A 26,497-nucleotide genomic window follows, 5' to 3' on the forward strand; every position below is an offset into this window, starting at 1 on the left:
CCAACACAGAGAAATGGGCATCGAGTCTTTTACTGACAGTTTGGAATTTTACATCAGAATCTCAAAATTTTCATTCTTTTGAAAAGTAAGAATCGCTTTTTGCTTACTTATAATGCTCCATTATTTACTGATCTTCCTCCCAAAAATACATAACTTGGAGGACATGATCTTAACAAAGGAGAAGCACAGGATAGTGACATTTCAGTTATAACTTAAAATGCACTTCTTAGCTGGCAAACTTGTCATCTTGAAACTATATGTGATGTACTTTGTGGATAGGAGCATCCATAAGAAGAGGAGAGAAGCCACAATGTGTAAAAGGCAAAAATGAAAATTAATGGTACATTGAGAATGGTACAAGAATGATATTCAGTCAGGCGTAGCATATATATAGCAGCAAGAGACATGACTATGTGAAAGGACATGATCCTTCACCATAATCACTAATATAATCAAAATAACTTTGGTACATTTCACGCCCTCCTGTCTAGGAAGGCTTTGTCCTTGAGGCTTGAACCAGATGATGAGACAAAATGAAAAATTGTCGAAGATCCAAGGACTATTGATACATTCTAGAAGCATCAATCACCTCTAGATTGAGTTTCATTAGAATTCTCTGTTGATCAGACTCTCAAATGGAATCTTTACTTATGACTACAAGTAAATTATCAGAAAGAACTTGTATAGAAATCGTGATTCTTTGGGATCTAAACATAATGTTGCCTAGTTCGGAGTAATGACAAAATTGGAAGTTGATTGATCAGCACGACGACTCTCCTGATTTAGAATCTAGATGACAATAAGCCTATAAGGTTAAGGTTCTATTCAAAAGTTCATCGACTTCTTGATGTTCACTTTCGAATACGTATGTTTCACCTTACGTAGTGAATTTTTCACTTCATAAGATACTTCTATTGATTTGATCATTGATAGAATATCATCAGTCGCAACAAATTCCACTGGATATGTACAAATTTTTTTGTCAACAACTGCACTTCAATTCTAAAAAACATTCTTTTCCGTTAATTTAATCGCTTAACTACTCGAAGCAAGGTGCCATTTGGTTTTTTGGACAAGAATTCTCCTTATCCTTTCCTTAAAGAACTTTTCAAAATTATGTAACCTTTCCTTGCGATCTTGCTCCTTATGTCGTCAGTCCCAATTATTTTGAAGGACATCTAAGTTTCTAACACAACATCTGTATATTTCGACATCTATATCTTTTGTACACTTGTTCATTGTAATAGCATGCACTGTTATCTTCTTTTTATTATGAGAAAACATCAAACATGTATTCTTCAAGTTTAAAGCAAAAGCACTCCATGTTTCCATTGACAATGAATGTGATGTTTCTTTTTCTAGTGTTCTTTATGGATGGACTTTCAGGGTTGGAGGCAGACAAGTCACAGCTGTAGGTTTACTTCATTAGTGAGCCCATGGGATTTTGGAGATGTTTCCTAGGGTTTTGAGGAGTTTCTATGAGGTCTGATGGCATTCACTTGGTATATTCCATCATCCGCACAATTTGCCTTTCGTTCTGGTGCATTCCGACAACTTTCAAAAATCATAGTTATTAATGGACCTGACTCAATTAATTACGCTTAAGATGGCATTTTGGGAGGAATACTTGACAAAACACCTTAGTGTAATAGCTCGTTGGAACCGGAAAGAGAAGATCTAAAGGATGGGATGCTTAGAAGTGAGTTTCAGTGGCCTAGCGAGGCATGGTAGCCAAATTACCATTTTCCCACATTAAAAAGTTATTTTAATTCAATTAAAAGGAGGGAAATGCGCTGAATGATTAAAACAATAATAAAATAGGAGGTTCTAGAGGGGTCCATCAGATCTATAAAAGATGAGGAAAAGGCCATTGGAGGACATCTTGGATCTGATATTTCTTCTAGTATGAGAAGTTGAGAACCCAGTTCTCTACTTTACTCGTAGCCCTAGGACGGAATCCCTTGGGTGTGTTAGTGGGTGTTGGACGAAAACCCAACGCTCTTAAGGAGATTTCACTCAAAAATATCACAGTGCTTCATTTGAGTTTTGGAGAGAGCAGTTTTGCAGTAGCAAGTTGCAATAGTCTTCTCACCGAGCCATCTACATCATTGCCAGAGTCATTCCTCAGTTGGGTCAGAGATCTTTTTTTGGGTTTTGCTTTGCTTGCTTGGCAAGCTCACGTTCCACAATTCCTTCATTTTGATGTACTCTTTTAGTGGATTAATAAAATGGCTCAGTGATTTTATTGGCATCTATTTGGGTATCAATTTGTTGGTTGCTTGTTTATTTGCTATTATTTTGCTGTTCGAGTTCATTTCTGGTATCTACTATTAAATTTCCCATTAGGGATATTACAGTGAACCTAAAATTATGTCAATTTTCCCACATATACACAACTTTGAAATGGATTTTAAAACACAATCAACAATTGCTAGTTATAGATTCTTTATTTCATACCAATTTTTGTGAAAAGTTAGTTGTACCTATCTTATAAATTGATTTGGGGGTTAGAAAGTTTACTATTTATAAGGTTATGCCATGAACCTTTTTAACCTTGGATATTACATATAAATATACAATGTAATAAAAATAAGGTCAACTATATATATATATATATATATATATCAATGTTCCACAGGGACATGTCCCCCAAGGTGGGGGATGTGCTTCCCCACTCCCCCAAGTTCCCGAGAAGGGGAAACATTTCCCCATGTCCCCATTTTGGAGGAAATTGGGGGTAACTCTGAGGGGACATTTTTCTGGTGACAGAACGCATCTCTCTTGTGGGGGGGAAGAGGGGACACAAGATGGAAGCAGGGGGGACCAATAAACATCCTCAACAAACTATTTTGCTAATAACAATTAAAAACATAAAAAATTAAAAGAATTATAAATTTAAATAAATAAATAAACTAAATGATAAATTAAAACTTTAAAACATTTCTCATTAACCATACGATTTTACCTTGCCGCTCGATATTTTCCTTCTACCGCCCGCTCAACATTTTAACTTGTCGCCCGAGATTTTCCTTGCTACCGTCACTTGACATTTTCCATCTACAAGTTGTCGTGATTCAGATTTATCATCAACCAAGGGTCTGAAACATTTGGAGCTGCGCAGATTATTTATCATTTGGAGCTGTGATTTTCATTTTGTGACTTAGAGCTGCCAGATTGGAGCTGCAATTTTCGTTTTGTGACTTGGAGCCACCGGATTGGAGTTGCAATTTTGGAGTGCAATTTATCATTTGGAGGTTGAAGTTGCAATTTATCATTTGACATTTTGTGGCTTGGAGCCGTTGTCCAAACTTTGTAAGCCACTTAACTGCCACAATTTCTGTGTTAGTATTTTTTACCTCGTTTCTGTGTTTGTATTTTTTTTTTTTTTGTCCCTGGTATATTGTGGTTGTATTATAATTCCTTTATTATTATTTTTTATTTATTTATTTTATTTTATGCTATTGTTCAGTCACCAGTGTCAAACAATGGCACTTAAATTCACTGATTGCATAATGTCAAATGATGATTTCAATTTAGCGATTTACTTTTAGATTTACATTGATGATTGCAGTAATGTCAAATGATTCTAATTCATAATAGTCTAATACAAAATGATGATCATATTTAGATATACATTTCATAATTATTAAGATTTACTATTTCTTAATTTAGTTATTGACATATTGTTGTGATTTATTTTTTATTTTTATATATCAATTTTTTAATAATTTTTAATTTTATGACTTTGACGTCCCATCGTTTCCTCGAAATTTCCCTAAATTTTAGGGTTTCTTATAGAGGTCCCCCTTGTGCGTATCCTTGTTCCCGCGTTTCCCCATCCTTGAAAATTAGCGGAACATATCTATATATATATATATATATTAGTGACACATATCATTCTGCAAAATTTATTGCCAAAGGTCATCAACTGAAGATATCAGACATACCGAGAAAATATCAGCAAAAGTTGGCAAACTTAAAAATACAAAGTATATATATTTTTAGTAGACCAAAAAACAGAAAAAGTATGTGGACTTAAAAATAGGGATAAATTAAGGACATCCTTCTTTTTTTGGTGTAGACATCATGAAAAATCTTGATGTTGTCAATAAATTAGTGTTGTTGGCATCATTGAAATATTTGGGAATTTAAGAATGCTTCTACCAGAATCATCCAAGATCCTAAATCTAGATACCGTAGGCCATCCCTAAAGGTGGGACACCATTTGCAGTTACAATCTATGTCACAGGGTTCGGCGAACCTGAAGCTTCAGGTTCGAAATTCGGTGAACCTGTAAAAAAATTTTGAAGTTCGTTCAGGTTCGCCGAACCTGAAAGTCAACCCTCAAGTCGAACCCGAACCTCATCGAATTCCATCGAATCTCAACGAACCTAATCGCGAACTTAAACGAATTTTTTGTGGTTCGACAGTTTTCTTGACGGTTTTAGAATAAAAACCAGGGGCCGCATACCGCTTTTTAGCAACTCTTCCTGCCAAATAATTCTTTATAAACGATGGCTGGCTACCGTTTTGGCACACGCTGTCTGGAAGGGAGTATTGATTGAAATTTGAGGCTGAGCGTTTGTTTGTAGAGTTCTCAGTTGATAACTTGATAGCGCTGTGCAGTTTGCAGTTTGCAGACGTGCAAGCCTAAGGCAGTGGGCATGCAGTGTGAGCCTGAGGGCCGAGGCTTGCCACTTGAGTAGTCGCAAACCACCGACACACCGCGGCACCAGTGTTTGAGAAGAACTTGAATTTTTTATTATTATTTTTTTAACTTTATTAGGATGTCTAATTATCTAATACAATAAATATTATAAGTCGACTGAGAAACCTCAGATATTTTGTAAGTATTTTCAAATTTATGTTAGTATTTTGTACCTCCTGGTCCTCAGGTTGGAGCATTTCTTTTAGAGTGGCTATCGTCACTTGCAACAACATCTTATTGTGTCATATGCGAAATGTCTCACTTATGCAGAAGGTAATGGATGTAAAAGATGTAAAGCATAAATTTTAACATTCCTTTTCAATGGGGAATGTTCATCATGAAAAAATGTCTTTCACCTTTTTTAAAGGATACTTCAATGAGTTAGATCACTTTGAGATAATTTCATGATCTAATACGCATAAAGTGAACCATGAGTTGGTGGGAAATTTTATTCTGTCTACTTTTTTTAGATTAAAATCTTCTCTATAAACGAACTTCAAAATTCGTTTAGTGTAACCAAATTCATTTTGAGATATTAGTTGCAAAAATAATTCACATGTTATAAATGAAAAATATCAAAACATATATTCTAAAGTAAATAGTGCTACCTAAATTATTGATACCTTAAAAAAAAAATCTCTTATATAACCATCCATTATTAAAATAATAACAACCTTATTAAAATATCATGGTTATAAATCTATTAAATTGGGGATCACAACAAGACCATATATTAACTAATATGTGCATGTTTTATCCATAGTTTTTAAAACCGGCCCAGAAAACCGGTTACCGATCTAACCGGCCGGTTGGAGGGCTGGCCGGTCCGAACCGGCCCTTCTAACCCGGTTTACACCCCAACGTGCCCAAAAATAGGCCCTAACCGGTAAAAACCGGCCGGTTTAGGGCGGAACCGGCCGGTTTATAGCAAACCGGCCGGTTTAGGGCGGAACCGGCCGGTTTATAGCAAACCGGCCGGTTCCGTCCTAAACCGGCCGGTTTATGGACACTGTTCACTGTTACTTCTTATGATCAGTAATATTGTTGCTAAAACCAAAATAGGACAGTCAATATCTTGTTGTAACTTGTCCTACATCATTTGAACTTTCCTAATAAATACAAAGTCACCTTCTACAAAAGACTTTCTCAAGATACACTGCTACTTGTCACTGTTAGTGTTACTGTAAATGATGAAAACCCTTAGTCATGAACTGTGTAGTTTTTAAAATTCTCACTGTGATTAAATATGAAATAATAGTCCCTTTTTTGGTTATATTATCAAGATGCTTTTGCTTAATGTTGTTGCCTTTTGACTTGCAAAGATGACTCCAATTGTTCTTAGTATAACTAAAGATATGCCTTCAATTATAATGCTCTAAGCTAAAACACAACACTAAATTCAATCATTGGCTTAGTGCATTTTGATACTTTAAGTTGTTCAACAAGACAATGAGATTGCGGAGGGGGTCAATGTCATATATTCACAATGGGATACCTAACAAAGGTGTCTTTTATTCATATATCACATATGTCACTTCAACACTTGCTAATCTTTTGCTTATTGCAAAGTCCGAAAACTCATAAATCCAGGGCTTATCAAGATTCACCAATGACTGCAAAAGGATAGCTTTGATCTGTTCAACAGTCAACTCAAGGATCCTAATAATATTTATTCACCAATAAGAGTTGAAATTTTTCCCTTAACAAGAGATGTCCTACTCCTAACTTCTATAGATTTGTAGAGAGAATAAATATGCAGACTGAAGGACATTACATCCGGCCGGTTTATAACTTAACTGAAGACTTGTAGTAGGCCAATGGCCTCATAGCTTGCAGCATTGTTTTTGGACTTTATAGGCCATTTAGAGCCTCATTTCTTATGTATTTTGCTATTCTGTCGATGATATGTATTGCACTCGGTGCCATTTTGATATATTCACCTTTGCATGGTATATAAATGAGCAAACTTTGCATATTTTGTCTCTATTGGCTTGGAATCATGGTTTTACATCTTAAAAATAGTTTTGTTTCATTAAAAATTAATTATTTAATGTATTTTTTAAAAACCGGTTCGTTTAGACCAAACCAGTCCCGGTTAGACCGGTTCCGGTCGGTAAACCAGTTCATTAGGTGGACCGGTTCGGTCACCGGTTCCGGTTTTAAAAACACTGGTTTTATCATTATCTTTGTTTTAACAACTTTAGTGCCTAGCATAAGCCTCCATTATTAATTTAATTTTAATAACTTCTTATAAATATCATATCTTAGTTTATAGCATGGTGTGCTTGCAAATTGATTGCAAATGACCACTCAGAAATTTGGTCAACCTGTGACATTTATTGAAATTGAGAGACTTTGAGAAAATATATTGAAAATATAATTGTTATTTATATAGAATATTTTGTCATATATATATATATATATATATTGAAAAATATGTATAGCCGAACCTCATTCGAACCTGATCGGAAAATTCGAATTCAAATCGAACTTAATCGTTGTCGAACTCGAACCGTGTGACATAGGTTACAATCCAGGAGTGTGAGGCCACTCGAGTTGACTTAACGACCATAACTGTTCTACTACATTTTGGCCACCCCTTTTAGGGAAAATGGACCACCTTTGTAAGATTTGAAAGTTGGTGGGGGCTAAGACAATACCCCACTTTCACCAACCTAATCACCCTATTGTGGCTATGCCATTTGTTTACTTGTACTTTCAACTCCATAACATATGTCAAAAAATAGATATAGTGCTCAAATGCATTTCACAACTTCAAGTTGCGAGAGCACGACAGGTGGTGAACACAAGAGAGATTTCATATGCTATTGCAGTTTGGAAAAGGTGAAGAATGTAGAACTTATTAGCAATGCAGTTTGATATAGTAAAATCTTGCACTTCTCAAGATAAAGTCCTAAATCTCAAGTGTGAAACCCCCTTTAATTAAGAGGAGGCTACTATCACCTGTCCAACCCTCCTCCAGCTCAATGGGGATTCTCCCTAAGATAGTATTTACGGGGATTTTAGGGTTCTTAAGATAATTTATAGATTTGAGTTCAAAGGGTTTTATGGTTGATTGGAAGTCTCTTAAGGCATATTCATCCAAAGGAGGTTCAAGCATAAACTTCAGATCTTGAAGAGAAGGAATGAACTCCTCTGAACTCCTCCCCAACAACGACACCAAAATGTTACAACAAAATCTTGCACCTTATTGCAAAGCCTCAATAGGTGACTAAGACAATGAGTAGCATGGGAGAGTCACCACTATGACCTTAGCAACTACTCCCCTTGTTTTAGTGATGGGCATAATCCAGCAAAAGAAGGGCTTCTTCTTATATCAAACAAAGTCAAGAGTCCCCTAAGGCTTCCACTTCTATCACCACCAATTATGAGAATCAAACAATTAGGGTTTATGGTGGATTTGAAGGTAATTTCTCGATTTGAATTCAAAGGGGGCCTTGTTACCCACCAAAAGTGGGTAACCATACGAGAAAAAAAAATCTCCTCATTTTAAAGCCAGCCAATGTCCCTATGATGGTGTTCAAATAACATTATGCCATAATTCTCCACCTATCACTTCGTTTAGTGTTATCTCCCATCTGACATTCTTCTTCAAGGAGGCGAGTCATCTATCAGTAGGTATTTGAACCATTTTAGCAATGATGTGCTTTCATCTAATGTTACATGAATATTAATATGAATCAGGAGGCAAACTAGATGATTTACTGCTCTTGATTATATCCTTGTTCCCACACTCCACTTGGGAGGTTAGTCTTTGACTTTAGTCTAATGGGGTTGTTACCCACCAAAAAGTGGGTAACCCATACAAGAATTTTTTCTCCTCCTTGGAAAACTAGCTAGCTAGCAACCTTATTGATCAACATTTGACATGATGCCATGGAACCTCCACGTATAAATGCTCTAGTCATATCTCTTTCTCTCATCCAACATTCCACCTTAAAGGAAAGTGGGTCATCCATTGGCGGGTAGTTTCACATTTTGCAATCATGTGCTTTTACTTATTGCTTTGGGGCATACTAAAATGAATCAAAGGGTGACCCAAATAATTCATTGATCTCGATTGTATTCTTATTCCCTCACTTCACCTCGGTGGCTAGTCTTTGATCCTAGTCCAGTGGGACCTCCTCTAAAGCCTTAGGGTTATTGGAAGGATGCTATGAATATAATTCATAATAAAATAATAAATGTAAATATAAATATAATAATAATAAACGATAATCAATTAACTAATGATTAGTTAGTTAGTAATGAAGAGGCATGTCTAGAGACATGGCCATTCGTGAAAGCGAACCTGTTTAGGGTATATAAGCGGGCTCTCATTCTCATTTGTAATAATCCTATATCAATTCTTTATACAATATACAATTTACAATTACTATCCTACGATGGATGTCTTTGTCTACGAAGTATTTTAAATATTTCCGCTGCGTATATGACTTTTGATCGTTACATTGGTATCAAAGCCACATCGGCTAATCACCACGCCTTTGGCCATCAACCTCCCGACAACCTTGTTGTCGTCAATCAAGCATTCACTATGAAAGAGGAGCTTCTCCATTCTGCCAGTTGCTACTAGGCCTTTGGCCATATTAAAGAAAAAGAAAAAAAATTGGAAAAATTATATAAAAAAAATAAAAACAAATAAAGTTATAAAAACAAAAGATATATAAAAAAATATTCACAAAAAATAAAAAAATTTGAAAAAAATATAGTTTAAAAAAAATAATAAATAAAATCATATTTAAAAAAATAATAATAAATAAATAAATTAAAATTGAAGCGACTGAGATCGCTAAACAATCGTTCATGCATTTGTTGATGTTGTTGACCAAACCAAAACCACTGGATGTCATCGTCGTCCATAGCCCAAACAACAACCAGCTTCCTACGACCCTCACATCATTGTCCCCATCTTAGTCGATAAAGCCCTGCAGCCAGCACAAAGTCTAGCTGCTACACACTACAGCCACCTAGTACCACCATAGTCATTTACCCGTGCTGTCACCCGCACCACATTTTCCCTTACTCGCCATGTCACCGCACTAACTGTGTCTTCCTGCATTCCATTCATCTTCCTGTCTGACATATGCTAGTGCAGATATCTACGAAATCCATTGTCAGCTGACAATCTTCTATGCTCCGACCACCAAGGGTCGTGATGCTTAGCCAACAAGCATGGCCCAACCAATGAGTCAACGTCGTGGAGTTGGGTTGGTACATTAACTCGTTCAATTGTGTGGTTCGGCATATCATAACAGATGTATAATATTAAACCATATAGTTATAATAATTATATTATAAAGTTAATATAATTTGATTAATTACTTAATTAAATAAAAAAATAAAAAAATAATATATATATATATATATATATATATTATTTAAAAAAATATTATATATCAATTAATTTAATTAATTAAAAATATTTAATTAATTAAATGAAAAAGAAAAAAAAAAGAAAAAACAAACAAACAAACAAACAAAAGGAGAGAGGATATTAAAAGAAATTGAAGGGGTTATCATTAAACCCTAAGCTCTTCAACGAACACAAAAGAAGTTCAGTTTTGAAGAAAATATTAGTGTCACTGACGCAAAATTATCGATAAACAAAATGCAGCCTAATTCAAAAATGATGAAGGAAGGATGATTTTCCTATAAAGGTTTTTCAATTACAAATCACAAATTAATTATATTAAAAGGAAGTATCCATGGAGGAGATATTAATATCGCTATCAGCACAAGCAACGATAAAAATTACATCAATGTTAACTTGGCAAATCAGCTATTAATTCTAGAGCCAAGCATTGGTGTAAGGAAAAATATTTTTGACCAAAAAGAGTATAACATTAGTGACTTACAAGTGACAGTAGTTCATTACGAGTACATATCTCAATTTCATGTTGTAAAGATGGATATTGACATCATACTCTGTCAACCTTGGTTTTAGAGTTTGGGTACTTTCATGTTAAACATAGAGAAACAAGTTTTGACATTTCCTTATAAGGGGAAGATGGTCACATTTCGAGACATAACAAGTAAATCAAAATCAATAACATCTTCAGTAGAAGACTTCAAGGATGTCTCAGACTTGATGTTTCAAGATAACAAAAATAAGAAGCAAAAAGAGCTTGAAGAAGCCATCTGCAATAAAGACAAAGAAATTTCGCGCCTCAGAGATCACAATGAAAAACTACTCGAACAAGTCAAGAAAGCCAAAGCCACAAAGAAGGAACTCAAGAAGCGTTTATTAGAACAAGAAGAAGAAAATTTACATTTTAAGAGCCTTAATCAAACATTATTAGAACAAATCAAAAGTTTAAAAGATGATGAAGCTACTAAGAATACAATCAACAATCCAAAAAAGGATGAACTTGTACGTTTAAGGAATCATAACCAAACCCTACTTACACAAATAAAAAAACTTAAAAATGACAAGAAATCGCTGAATGACAAGCTAGAACAACTTCAAGGTGAAGTATTGAAGTCGTCAGTCGTTTCAGTCCAAGTTGAAGATAAGGGAATAAATATTGATCCAGTGAATATCCCAAGTAAGGAAGAAGAGGAATCTAGAGAAGCTAAAACATATGCAGAAGCTACATTCCAAACAATGGACATTCCAAATGATGACTCAGTCACCAACTTAACATCAACAACACCTGAAAAAAATCAAGAATCAACCACTAATATGATAGAAGAAAGCCAAACAAAAGGAGCTATGTATTGACATCCAAATCACAAGAGTAGAGTTTCCAATCAAGCTATGTACCAATATCGCTCAGAAAATAAATGACAAAATTATGTTCCCAAGGATATTGAAGTTTGAAGAATCCGGTCCTATGATAACTATTCGTCACAAAATTTGATTCCACAGAAGATCAATCTAGGATGGTCTGATCCTTTCTCAGTGCAACAGTTTTGTTTGTCCTAGTTTTTGTTTGTCACTTTGAAGGGGAAAGCTATGTTATGAATATAATTCATAATAAAATAATAAACGTAAATATAAATATAATAATAATAAACGATAATTAACTAACTAATGATTAGTTAGTTAGTAATGAAGAGGCATGTCTAGAGACATGGCCATTTGTGAAAGGGCACCTACCTAGGGTATATAAGTGGGCCCTCATTCTCATTTGTAATTATCCTACATCAATTATTTATACAATATACAATTTACAATTACTATCTTACAATGGAGTCTGTCTACAAAGTATTTTAAATATTTCCGCTGCGTATACGACTTTTGGTCGTTACAAAGAAAACAACTAGGCAAGCTCTAATTGAAGTAGCATGCACGTAACATTCCATACTTGCGACTTTCCATCATTCCCTCTATTCCACATCCATTCTTCGAGTAGGTGGTCATTGGTCATGGGGATTGGCGCTCTCTTATCCTCATTCTTGGGTTTGGGTCGAAAAACATTGCCTTGCAATTTGATGGAACTAAAAGAAAGATAAAAGCAAAGAAAGCCACCATAAAAGAAAAAAGAAAGGAAAAATGCAAAAGATGGCTAGGACTAAAATTAGTGCATGGGAAAAAGCCTAGCATGAGCTCTACCCCCTTGTTAACCATTACTCAGTTTTTAGAGCACTTGATGCTCCACACATAAAAGGGAACACTTGTACTATCCCAATCATGATGAACAATAATCCACTTCATATTAATGGGTAATAAATGCTAAATCTCCCAAATGAAAACTTGGGCTCTCGAACTATGCAACATATTAAAGAATTATTATAAAAAGTAAAAGCAACACCAAAGTGTTGGAAAAAGTTGGTCAAGGAAAGGAATATCTGGGACCACCATTAACTGGACTCTTGGCTATGGCACTTGCCCCTGAAGTCTTGTCCACTCCAATACCACCATCTAAACTTGCACCTATGGACTGATGGGTTGACCTGGGACATGTCCCTTCCCCTTGATGATCAGAAACACCTAATTGGGTTATCCATCTAGCCATCCCAAACATAAGAGAGGGAACACCCATACATGACTTGGTCTAGTTAGATATTTGATAGTAATCTTTCTTTGAAGTATTGGTTGTGATCCATAAACTACCGTGGATATTCCACTGGACGGTTCGTCACAATAGATCTAATAGTATTATATTAAAACTTTGAGATTCTACACTATTACAGTTTTATTAAACTTTAAGATCTATAGATTTAACTGTAATTAGTGCATGCATGCGAATGGAAATTATGCAGAAAAGTAGAGAACTACAAAATAAGTTCACACACACATAAAACACAAAATATGTTATGGGAAACCCTTTCGGAAGAAAACCCAGCTAGATGGTGAGGTCGCTTCGCTCTCTTTATCTACCTAGAAATATGGTTGCAGGTACAAAGACGTAATGCATGTCGCCCGTGGGCTGCTACAGATCCTCTCTGCGTGCTCTGTTGAAGAAAGTGTAACTAGGTTCGGTCCTCATAAATGTACATTTGATATTTGTATTTAATCAAGAAAAGAAATATTACTTTTGTTATATTTATCAATGAGTTTCTTGCTCATTAAAATAGGTCTAGCACATGTCAAAGTGCTATTGGTAAGTCAAAGAGTCAAAAGAAATGTTGAAGACCCTTGAGGGCATGTTACACCATATAAATATTTGTATAAGAGTCAAAAGATATCCCTCCAAGCAAAGTCAAGTCCTTTCCATGCAATGACATCATCAAATAAGTGATTTTGAAGCAAGAAAATTCAAGTCGGCCTAAAGGAGGGACAATCCTCTATATACAGAGGTTGTCCACTCCTCCAATGAGAAGGCAATCTACCTCTGAAATCAAAGAAGAAGAAAGACCGAGAAAGTGTGAAGAAAGTTGAAGTACAAGGAGCCTCTAGTGCAGCGAAGAAGGAGAGACACAAACCAAAGTTTATAGGGTTATTCTAAGGAAGAAACGCAGTCACACGTGCGAGAAAAGAAGGGCAGTCTGCGGATATAACAGCAACCAGATCACGGTTACATATTTCTACTTTTTTGGGCTAGTAACTTAGGCCTATAAGACCTCCTACTCAAGCGAAGAAGAGGGTCTCTCAAGCGAAGTAGAAAGGAGCTAAAAGCATAAGGGAAACCTCCCACACGTGCGAGAAACTAGGGCTGTTGTACTACTATATCAAGTCTACACTATACATCAAGAAGAAACTCGATTGGGTCAAGAGAAAGAAGGTATCCTCTTGGTGAAGGATCTCACTAATGATCAAAGATTGGATTCTCTTCTAGAGCTAGTGTACTAAGGGCAATCAACAAGTTGAAAGAATAACGAAGTGCCGGAAGGAGGAGGACAAATTGTCGGGGAACAAAGTGCCGAGGAAACGAAGTGCAAGAAGGGGGAAGGACTTGACTCATCTTGTCGGGGAACAAAGTGCCGAGGAAACGAAGTGCAAGAAGGGGGAAGGACTTGACTCATCTAGTCAAGGGTCTAGGACTTGACTCATGCCTCTTCCTCCTAGATGTCTCATTGGGAGTCCCCTTCAAGGGATTCAAGAAAGGATGATATGTAGGCAAGAAAAGATGAACCATCAAATGAAGTCGAGATGATCAAAGCAGAATCAAGATGAGGTATGTATGCATCAAAATTTAAGTCATGTCACCATACATATATTATTGGGTCACGGGAATAGTTCTAAAAGCATGATTAAGTATAAAAGGATCTCTTTCACCAATGACATGCTCGAAGGCATGTACTACAATGCAATGAAGGTCAACATAAAGAAGTGCTCCCATAAGGAGTATAAAGTGATTGACTAATCAATCCAACAAGAAGCAAATGAAGAAAGAGATCAAACATGTGAAGAACACCATGGTCACAAAGAATCACTATCTGACAAGATCCATTATATACATCTACCGAAAGAAAGCATGACAACTCTGAAGAAGGAAGAAAAAGATCAAAGGACCCTTGACACCTATGAACGCCTTAGAGATATTAAGGTGCAAATAACTGATTCAACTCTACAAAGATGTCATGATGAAGAAGCCATCCAACAAAAGCACTATTTGATGTTGAAGCAATGATAAAGTCATGAAGGGCTACTAAGCAAGTACAACTAAGCATCTATGGCAAAGGAGTAGCTAGATGACAAAAAAACCTGACATACATCAAGAAGGCCACCTTCCACGAAGGAGCAATGACATGACAAGCCAAGAAGGAAAGTGATCGATGGCCAATGCCCTACCAAGAAGAAGTTCAAACAATGACATCAAAAGAAAGAAGGAGATGAAGTAGTTGAAGGACCCACGAAGAAGAAGTTGTTGATGAATGGACAAGTCCCTAGCTAAGAGGGAGTTCTAACAAGTTCCCAATTACAAAGGAGCTTGGGCAAGTTCCTTGTCAGAGGAAACGTGGGCATGTCTTCGTCAATTAAGAGTAAGAGATAGACACAACATTCTTGTCTTCAGTTGGGAAGAAAGAATAGGAGGATTGGGTAATCATCTAGCATCTAATACTCTTTGAGGATGTGTAGGGCATCCAAGACAAGAGTAGGCAAGAGGAACGATATTCTTTGAGGGTTGGGAACTCAAGATAAGAATAGTCGTAGAAGGACATACTCACTGAACACCCGAGTGGGTAAGTACCTTGAGAGACAATGACTAAGGTGTCTATAAAGTCATCAGTGTCGCCAACATTGTGCTATGATCTTATGAGAGAGTTGTTAGTCAAGCCATTGCTATGAACAATGTTGGTTACTAAGATGCTATAACAGATGGATTGCCAATCTGGTTTCTCTTATGTGAATTCTTCAAGATTGAAAAATAGCCAAACCCCTTGTAATGATATATGAATACCTACCTAGTTAAGAGGGAGTGTTGAAAGAAGTGTAACTAGGTTCGTTTTTCATAAAAGTACTTTTTATATTTGTATTTATTCAAGAAAAGAAATATTATTTTTGTTATATTTAGCAATGAGTTTCTTGCTCATTGAAATAGGTCTAGCACATGTCAAAGTGCTATAAGTAAGTCAAAGAATCAAAAGAAAAGGTTGAAGACCCTTAAGGGCATGTTACACCATGTATATATTTGTATAAGAGTCAAAAGATATCCCTCCAAGCAAAGTCAAGTCCTCTCCATGCAATGATATCATCAAAGAAGCAATTCTGAAGCAAGAAAAGTCAAGTCTGCCTACAATCCTCAAGTCGGCCTAAAGGAGGGGCAGTCCTCTATATATAGAGGTTGTCCACTCCAACGAAAAGGCAATCTACCTCTAAAATCAGCGAAGAAGAAAGACCGAGAAAGGGTGAAGAATGTCGAAGTACAACGATCCTCTAGTGCAACGAAGAAGGAGAGACACAAACTAAAGTTTATAGGGTTGTTTTAAGGATGAAACATAGTCACACGTGCAAGAAAAGAAGGGCAGTCAACAAATATAACAGCAATAAGATCACAGTTACATATTCCTCCTTGTTTGGGCAAGTAACTTAGGCCTATAAGGCCTCCTACTCAAGCGAAGGAGAAAGGAGCTATAAACATAAGAGAAACCTCCCACACGTGCGAGAAACTAGGGCTGCAGTACTACTATATCAAGTCTGCACTATACATCAAGAAGAAGCTCGATTGGGTCAAGAGAAAGAAGGTATCCTCTTGGTGAAGGATCTCACTAAGGATCAAAGATTGGAGTCTCTTCTAGAGCTAGTGTACTAAGGACTATCAACAAGTTGAAAGAAGAACGAAGTGCTGGAAGGAGGATGACGAAGTGCCGGGGAACAAAGTGTCGGAAGGAGAAGGACAAAGTGTTGGGGAAACGAAGTGCAAGAAGGAGGAAGGACTTGACTTATGCTTGCAGGATATTCTTGTCAAAGGTCTAGGGTTTGGCATTGATCAATAGAAGCTTCAATAAAAGAAAATTACGAAAGGGTTTTCCTCTCTAAGAGAGAGAGTTTTAACTGTTTGCCCTGACAGAGAGCCAACATCTTGTGTTCTTGTTTCTTGTGTTTTTGGTAGTAGTTTGATGAAGTAAACACACATGCATTAATAAGAAGAGAAGAAGATTAAGCTAACAAGATAAAATTGTGAAAGTGTTTCACAAATAGTTATCAAGTCAAGAAGAATCCTACTATATCTAATTGCCCTAGATTCTTCAACATGCTCTACCTCCTATCTCTGAAGGCTATATTTGCTCAGCTATGGAAAAAAATGCTCTCAAAAGAATGGAATGCCTCTTCCTCCTAGTGGTCTGGTTATAACACACCACGAAAACCTACTAGTGGTTAATTTTGAGTACATCAACTCTTAACTAGAGTTACAATATAGACTCTTCTAAAGTCTTTTACATCATAATCACATGGCTAGCCCCTTTTCCATGAATAATGGGGGCTAACGCGACATCCTCTCGAACTATAGGTGTGAAAACAAGATGGTCAACTTCTGAGTGGCATAGCTTTTGCATAGTGTTGTTGGAAAGATCTTTGTGTGTATAATAGCATGAAATGGTGCAACACTAAAGAAAAAAAGTTTTACCCCCCAAAAACATCGTTTGATGCCTCAAAATGCTCCCGAAAGGTTTTGGACCCTATTTTGCCAATCTGGGTCCTGCCGATAAAAACAGTCCCATGAACTAATCCCTCCACTTTTTGCACTCCAAAAGCACCAATATGGATGACAAACAATATAATGATCCAATCTGGATCATTGGGAGGCTTTTGGTCTCCAAAAGTTTTTACTGAATGAGGTGAGGGAATTTTTCCTCCACCTTCTCTCTGATCTACCATTTAGCTTTTCCTGGAAGTTGTCCCTTCAACCCAATCTGCCAAAGGTCCTCTTGCCCATGTCTTGTAGTTTTGGACCTCTTCTGCAAAACTATATCTTTTGTCAACTCTACCTAAGAATCTGGTGCAAAATCCTCCACAGAAGTTAGGACTTGTTCCTCTTCCGGATCTAGCATGGAAAGCCCGTGGAGTTTCAAATTCTCTACATTCACAACTGAGCAATGCAATTATATGGTGGTAGACTGAGTCGATAGGCATTATCAACCACCTTTTCCAGTATATCAAAGGGACCATACTTCAAAGCCTTTCTTTTCTTACCAGGCCCCTGCAGCCTCTCCTTGTTCAATTGTAACCATACTTTGTCTCCCACCTTGAATGGCTTCTTTATTCGGTGTTGACGATGCCTGGCCTTATACTTCTCCCGTGACTTTTGCAGTGTTTCTTGTACCTATCGATGGATCTGCCAGACCTTCTCTATAAATTTTTTAGCCCTCAAAGCATCTCATGTGAGATCTTCCCTCACTCCGTGTTGCCCATATACAATATCCAAAGGTGAAGGTGGAAAATATCCAAAACAAGTGTCAAATGGGGACTTTCCTATAGAAATTTGGACTACTCTGTTGTAAGAATGTTTTATATAAACCAGATGTTCATCCTAGGTCTTCGGATGCTTTTGGTTGTATCCCCTTAGAAGCTGCACCAAAGTCTTGTTGACTACTTCTAGCTTCCCATCCATCTGTGGATTGAATGTTGTAGATCTCTTCAACTTCGTGTCCATCTTCTCCAACAATGTAGTCCGGAATGCATTGAGAAATCTTGTATCCCTATTTGAAATGATGCTTCTTGGTATCCCAAAGTGCACCCAGACTTGTCCAAAGAACAAGTTTGTTGCTTCTTGCCCGCTGATTGTCTCTTAATAGGGCATCAAAACACACGTCTTGCTGAACTTGTCAACTACCACGAAGAGGTAGTCATGTCCCTTGTTAGTTGTTGGTAAACCTCCCACAAAGTCCATGGAAATGCTTTCCCAAGGACGAGTAGGTACAGGTAAGGGATGATATAGACCATGTTTCTTGTTGCTAGGCTTGTTGGTACAACAAAGCATGCATCCTATTATGAACCTAGCTACCTGTGCTTGCATCTTGGGCCAATGCAAGTTAGTCACAGTCTTCCCTACACCAAAGTGTCCTCCAACCTTGGAAGTGTGAGCCTCTCTAATCAGCTGCAATCCCTCACCTTTAGGAACACATAGTTTATCCAACCTGTAGAGTAACCCACCTTGGAGATGGTAGTCAACGGGGTTGTCGCCATTGTTAGACTCCGTCTTCTCAAAGTTCTCTGTCAGAGTCAAATTGACAGGTGGCTGTCAAAATCTCAGTTCAAATATGCAGGCCAGTGACAATTAGCTTTCACCCACTGCTACTTAGATGTTTTTAAAGCTTGATGTTTCAATAACACTTGCAGGCTAGGAGAAGGTTCAGTAGATGTTTATTTCAGGAATGTCATCAATGTGAAATAGATTCTTCTTCAAAACCATGTTTTGAAGAAGAAATCATCAAATATGTTTTTGTAATAAATAGGTAAATGTTCCAAAGCTCTACAGGCTTCAATGGCAACAGCTTCAGTAGCTCCAATCCCTGCAGAAACAGCCAAAGAAATCATCCTATGTGTCAAAATGTTTCAAAGTTTCCAATTCTTCAAATGACAGCCCTGTTTCAGCTTCAAAGGCAACTCTGTCACCGCATTATCTTCAGGATCAACACCCGTTGACAGTTTTAAATTAGTATTAAAATTATTGTCGCAGGTATTCAATGCACCTCGTTACTTGTCAATGGACTTGTATTTTTCCGCAGGTATGTTCCTCACCAAGCAGATAGGCTGGAGAAAACAAATGAAATTGGAAAACAAAGCAAATGTAATTAGAAGTGGAGCATCCAGCAAGGTTTATCGCGCTGACATACCCAACAATCAAACAGTGGCAGTGAAGCACCTCTGGACGAAATCCAAAATGGGTATAGATGATATCAAAATGAATAACGAAGTGGGAAGCATTTACGGTGAGAGTATGACCATTGATTGTCCAAGGAGGAAGTTGAAACATTGGGAACCATTCGCCACAGAAACATAGTGAAACTCTATTGTTATATGTCCAACAGGCAAGTCATTTCCACCAAATTTCAAAGCAGAGGTCAAAGGCGCATTACAAGGGTGAAATCGTGGTTTTCACAACTGTGGAGCAGAGCTGGAGGTGTGCGCTACACGTTGAAGGTATGCGCTACGTACCAGTGGCGCGCTACGCATCAGGTTGGGCAGGGGCGCTACCCACACAGCGACAGAGCTCAAAAATTGGAGCCAAAAACCATTGTATGATGCCCTAGTGAAGATGCAAAAAGAGTTGATGCTTCTGGGATTTATCTCCATATTGTTTATTGTTTTTCAAGGGGCAATCAATCACCTTTTCATACCAGAAAGCATTGCATATCGCATGTTACCATGCAGAAGGCATGAACTCGCTGAAGGCCCTGCTTCAGAGGCTGCGATCCATTCTAGAGTGTTAACATCTTTTGTTGGATCCAATAATAGACATCTACTGTCATCGAGGGGTTCTGAAGCACGTCACTGTAAGGAGGGAAAGAAACATTTCTTGTCCATAGAAGCAATGCATGAGTTGCATATCTTCATATTTGCTCTAGCTGTCGTCTATGTGCTATTTTCTGTTATGATCACACTTCTGGGAATTGCAAAGATCCGCACATGGAGGTCCTGGGAGAGGCATTCGACCAAATAGATTCAATCCAAAAAAAAAAGCTATGAAAAAACATTTCCTCAGTGTTGCACATCATGATTTTGTCAATAACCATGTTATGGGGATATGGGGAAAGTCAGCTTTACTAAGTTGGATGGTTTCATTTTTTAAGCAATTTTATGGCTCAGTAACAAAGACAGATTACAATACTCTACGATCGGGCTTCATTCATAAACATTGCAGCTCAAACCCAAATTTTGATTTTCACAAGTACATGTTGAGAACACTTGAAGCTGACTTCAAGAAGGTTGTTAAGGTTGTTAATCTAAGTGGATACCTTTGGTCTTTGGTGGTGATCTACTTGCTCCTCAATATTCATGGTTGGCATGCCATTTTTTGGATTGCTTTCATCCCTTTGATTCTTTTACTAGCTGTGGGTACAAAACTGGAGCATATCATTACTCAGCTAGCCCAAGAAGTTGCAGAGAAGCACACTGTTGTAGAAGAACGCTTTTGAAATCGCATTTTTCTTCTGGATACTGACAACTTACGGTTTCCACTCGTGCATTATGGGGAAAGTTGGCTATATAATTCCAAGGCTTGTAATTGGGATAATTATTCAAGTTCTTTGCAGCTATAATACCTTTCCACTCTATGCCCTTGTTACTCAGATGGGTACCTCATATAAAATGACATTATTTGGAGAGAGAGTTCGTCAGGGACTGTCAGAATGGCAGCAGAGGGCCAAGAGAAGAGTAAGTACCAGACCTGATGATGACAACGATAGAGGGAATCTACAGTTATTGAAGATCAATGACACATCGCAAATTCAATCAGAATCAATCCATGATTACGAAATAACAGAATGTTCAGAGTCCAAGATAGATATGCCAAAATCATGAAAAGGCTAGAAGCAGTAATCTTGTAATTGAATCAGCTGTAAAATGACAGTTAATTTATCGATTGTCAACCAGTTACAAATTTATCTACAGGTCTTGGGGACTTCAATCACGAAGGAGGGATATAATACAGACCCTTCCATGCAAGCATCAATATCATTCAGATTGCATCAAAATTTGGCTTCAAATAAATAAGATATGCCCAGTTTGTAGTGTGGAGGTCTCGAATTGAACAAATCATTGACATGGACAGCTACATAGTTAATCTAGTACTTTCAGGATATAAGCTTGGCTATACTTGTGGAGTAACCTGTAATTTTATTGGTAACAGCGTACATTTTTATTAGGATATTAGGACAGGCTCTTCTGCATTGATTATCAATTATATGTTCATGTAATTCAGAGAGTGAATGGCGGTTTGAAACAACGTTTCATAACGTTCCACCTTAGCAATGTTATCGCTAATGGTGTTGCACATGTCAAGCTGGTAATCAAACGGTGGTGACACAGGTAAATGTCTTCAAACTGAAAACACGTGGTGAGGTTGGTAAACTACAGCTGCGATTGTTCAGGTGGAAACTTATTTAAAGGATCAGTTTTATATTTAAACAAAGACACCTGTCATAGCAGAGAAACAGGAACCGATGATCTATTTTTTGACTGCAGTTGCAAAGTGGCATTCAAAGGTTCGATTGCCTATTTCTGTCTTTAGTTAGTCTACGCTCCAGGATTAGTTTTCATGGGTCATTGAAGCTGGAATAATGGAAGGCTTTTCTATCTTTAGAGATTCTTTTCTATTTTTGTAGCTTCAGGTGAAACAGCGCCCCTGTTTTGGGGTCGATTTGTTTTCCCCTAGCAGAGTTTATTTAATGTATTGAAAATCATTTTGTAAGAGAGAGAGAGGGAGAATTCTGAGAGCTGGTGGAAAAAAACAGAGCTTCTATTGTACAGTTTTGACAGAGATTTTAATAGAAAATGCAGCTCTGACCCCTGAGATTCCTGTGGTATGAAATTTAACATTTGTGTCATCCTTTGTTTCATATGTAGCCTGTTATGTGTTCATTTCATTTCATGATCGTTTCCAATTGAACAAATGAAGTGTTAAGGTAGAATTCATAATTTGTATGCTCTGCCTTTAAGTTTGTTCATATTTAATGTTTTCTTCTGTTTGACAAGGATTCATCTTCTATGCCCTTGTCAACTCCTCAGCAGTCTTGCCGTTACATTTAATCTCAATTTGATGTTAAAATTTCTTGCCTACCTTGCCTCAGGAGATAATCTGTGTTTTTGATTATATTTCTCTGTTTCAAGCTGTTTCTTTGCCCCATGCAGCCCAGAAAACCCCATCATCCATTAAAACCCCTTTTCCTATCAATTTACTAGCCTAAAATCAGTATTCCTTATTGGTCATCTCAGCCCCTTTGAAAACTTTTTGCCGAGATAGACCCGGAGAGAGCCCTCTCCTGTCCTCATAGGGCTAGCTACGAGGCTGAGCGTGGTATGATGTTGCCTCGAGTTTTGCCTTCCTCAGCCTGAGGCAGATTCGAGCGCTAACAGCCATCATGCACATGACTCTGACTCTACAACTACTGATACACCTCCTTGAAGTTGGAACAAGAAAATCCTTGTTCACTGGGAATTTCCAATCGCAGACACATTTATGTGCACAAATAATATATTTTATTATTCAATACTCAGATGATGATTTACAATTCCTTGGGCGGTTTACCTTTATAGGCGTTGACTAGCCACAAGGACTAAAGATCATGTCCTTTGACATATGTGCCCTTTCATAATTAATGGGAAATTAATTTAACAAATTTATTAATTATTAATATTTATGAATTTAATATTTTTATTTAATTAATATTTAATTATGAATATTTATTCATAACATTGCCTCTCCCTTAAAATGCTTTTTCCTCAAAGCATAGGTAATGTTGGGTGTTGTTGACAAAAACGTTTTGTCTCCCATGATGAATCTTCTTCTGGTATTCTCTTCCATTTGATAAGGTATTCTTTAATAGTCTTGGATCGTAGTACTTTCTCTCTGGTAGCGAGTATGCCCTTAGGTTCTAATATGATCCTTCCTTCTTCGTCGGTCTCAGGTATCTTCATTTGAGCTGTTTGATTTTGTCCCAGTACTTTTTTGAGACTTAATACATGAAATGTGTTGTGGATTCGACAATTGTCTGGTAGCTTCAATCCATAAGCTATGCTACTTATTTTTTTGATTATTTGGTATGGCCCATAATACTTAGGAGCTAACTTATTTTTCCCTTGTTGTTTTAATGATAACTTCTTATAGGGTTGAAGTCTGACGAAAACCCAATCTCCTTCTTCGAATTCTCTTTCTGTGCAGTGTTGGTCGGCTTGTTGCTTCATTCTATTGCATGCCATTGTTAAATTTTCTTTTAACAAGTTAATAATTCTTTGGTTTTCCTCTAAGTGGTTCTTTACTGCTTGAACCTTGGAATTGTGTAACGCAAAATCCTTCCACTTGGGTGGTTCATAGCCATATAGGGCTTGGAAGGGAGTCATTTTGGTTGAAGTATGATAGGTGGTATTGTACCACCATTCTACTAGGTGTAGCCACTGAGACCATTTGTTTTGTTTGTCGGTGACAAAACAACGAAGATATGTTTCCAAACATTTATTTATAACTTCAATTTGACCATCTGTTTGGGGATGATAAGCCGGACTCATGTTGAATTCCTGTTTGGTGGTAGAAATCCTTCCAAAAATTTCCTTTAAATTTTGCATCTCTATCACTGACAATAACCTTGGGAAAACCATGTAGTTTGTAAATGTTTTACAAAAAGCCTCTACAACTTGCTTGGTTGTGTCAGTTTTTCTCATTGCCATGAACTGGGCATATTTGGTGAGTCTATCTACTACGACAAATATTTCGTTCTTACCCTTTGACATAGGTAGTCCATCAATGAAATCCATCAAAATTTATTCCCATTTTTTTTGAATATGTAACGAATGTAGTAACCTAGGAGTTGGGATATTTTTAGTTTTATTTCTTTGACAAATATCAGATTCAGCAACGTACTTTTGGATTTCCTTACCCATACCTTTCCAATAGAATGATTATCGAATTTGTAGTAGGTTTTGAAGAATCCAACATGTCCGACTGCAAGAGAACTGTGAGATTCTTTTAGAAATTTCATTCTAAATGTGGATGATGGAGATAGATAAATTCTACCTTTGTACCACAATATGTCCTTTTTAGATTCAAAGTTGGCATATTGACTGATATTTTCAATCATAGAACAGCAGTCCAAATCTTTGGCATGCTCAGCTCATATTTCGTCAAACCAATCAGGAACAACTACCAAGGCAGTGCATGTTGTGTTGTCATCATCTTTCCATGAGAGTGCATCAGCGACGACATTTTCCTTTCCCTTTTTGTGCAATATTTCCAAGCCGAATGCAGAAAGCTTCTCCATCCATTTTTATTGTTCTATTGATAATGTTTTTTGTTGAAGTAGGAATTGATGACTGTTGTGGTCGGTTCGAATTGAGAACTTACTTCGATGGCAAGCATCTCCTTTGTAAGTTGATTTGTTAAGCTTCCTGCTTTCGAAGTCTATAGGATGGTTGTCTTGCATTAATACTGCTCCAATTCCAAACCCTAAAGCATCGCATTCGACTACGAATGGTTTGGAGAAATTTGGAGTAGCCAATACCGATGTGGTTGAAATTACCTTTTTTAGATTCTCGAAGCATTCATTTTCTTGGTTATTCCATTGGAAAGTGTTCTTTTTTAACAAGTTTGTCAGTGGCACAGTCAAATGTGCGTAATTCTTTATGAATCTTCTGTAATATATGGTTAACCCTAGAAGTCCTCTCAGTTTTGAGATGTTCTTGGGTCTTGGCCATTCTTTAATTGCCTTAATCTTGCTGGGGTCAACTTGACTTCTTCCTTGGATATGATGTGACCCAGATATTCGACTTCTTTCTATCCAAAGGTACACTTTGGTAATTTTGCATAAAATTGATTCTTCTCCAATACGGAAAGTACTTCTTCTAGATGCTTAAGGTGCTCCTTCCATGTTTTGTTGTAGGTGAGGATATCATCAAAGAAAACCAATACGAACTTTTGCAAGTATGGGCAGAAGAGCTCATTCATGATTGCCTGAAAGGTGGTTGGTGCATTTGTCAGACCAAATGGCATTATCTTAAAATCATAATGCCCTTCATGAGTTCTAAACGCAATCTTTTCGATGCCTTCTAGTGTTACTCGGATTGGATTTGATAACAGCTTAAACTCAGATCTAATTTCGAAAAATATTATGCGCCATGGAGTTCATCCAGCATCTCATCAATAAATGGAATGGGAAATTTGTGTTTAATAGTAATCTTGTTTAGTCCTCGATAATCTATACATAATCAGAAAGACCCATCTTTCTTTCGAACCAACACTATTGGAGCCGCATATGGACTTCTGCTTTTCGTAATGACTCCACACTTTAACAAATATTATATCAGCGTTTCTATTTCTGTTTTATCATTATGGGGGTATAGATATGGTTTGACATTAACTGGTGTTGCATCTGGTTTGACTTCAATGATATGTTCGATTTTCCTTTCGAGAGGTAACTTCATGGGTAATTCCTGAAATACTTTGTCATATTTTTGAATTAGGGATGTAACTTCTAGTTCTTGGTGAGTCCCTTCCATAGATAACAATTTTAACTGTTGGCATTGTGCAAAGAATACCAATGCTCCTTTGTGAATAAGCTTCTTCATTTGCTGAGCAAAAATGATTTGGGTAGGAGGGGCTTGGAATTCGAACAACTTCTACTCTATTCCATCCATTTTGAACTTAATGATTTTTTTTTTATTGATTTGCAGAGTACGTTGACGACATTTATAGCTCTCAAGGGAATTGTATAAAAACTAGACTCCATTTCGTAGTCGTTTAGTTGCTTTTTGACTTTATGGCACGTCCCTACTCCATCTATCATTTTCCCATCTGCCACCATAACCTTTAAATCTACTAAGCAAAAATTCTCAGCCTTTTTGCGACATTGACATCTATAAAATTGTGTGCTCTGTAAATCTATTAACACAATAACATTTTGTTTCTTAATATGACCCTTTAACTTTAATGTTTGTGGTTGGGCTATCCCTGTGATGGCTGCCAGTGAAATTCTTGGCATTTTTCCTTCGTCTGGATTTGGATTAGGGGTCATGTTTTCTTTGTTAGTTTCTTCGTCAAAGTTACTAGCTGAAGATTCACCTTCTTGTTCTACTCCACAGTTGTAGAGTTTTTGTGTAGTGCATTTGTGTCCTGGAGAGTATTTGTCTCTGCATGTCCAACATTTGCCATCCTTTTTCTTTTCAAAATTTGACCGTTGTTTTCCTCCTTGCAACGGGGGTGGAATGTACTTACCAATGTTTTCTGA

At 37.1% G+C, this 26,497-nt stretch overlaps 1 protein-coding gene and 1 pseudogene across 1 annotated transcript in view; one reads left to right on the forward strand and one right to left on the reverse strand.

Moving 5' to 3' along the window:
* The window catches only part of LOC149228727 (protein GLUTELIN PRECURSOR ACCUMULATION 3-like), a 332,287-nt gene that overhangs the window by 18,730 nt on the left and 287,060 nt on the right, over window positions 1-26,497 (reverse strand). The window lies entirely within an intron of this gene.
* On the forward strand, window positions 19,581-21,083 carry LOC149228728 (MLO-like protein 1 pseudogene; annotated as a pseudogene).

This window comes from Pinus tabuliformis, chromosome J (assembly GCF_031772625.1).
Source record: "Pinus tabuliformis cultivar Carrire ecotype Pingquan chromosome J, CPIR1, whole genome shotgun sequence".
In the NCBI taxonomy this organism is placed as follows: Eukaryota; Viridiplantae; Streptophyta; class Pinopsida; order Pinales; family Pinaceae; genus Pinus; species Pinus tabuliformis.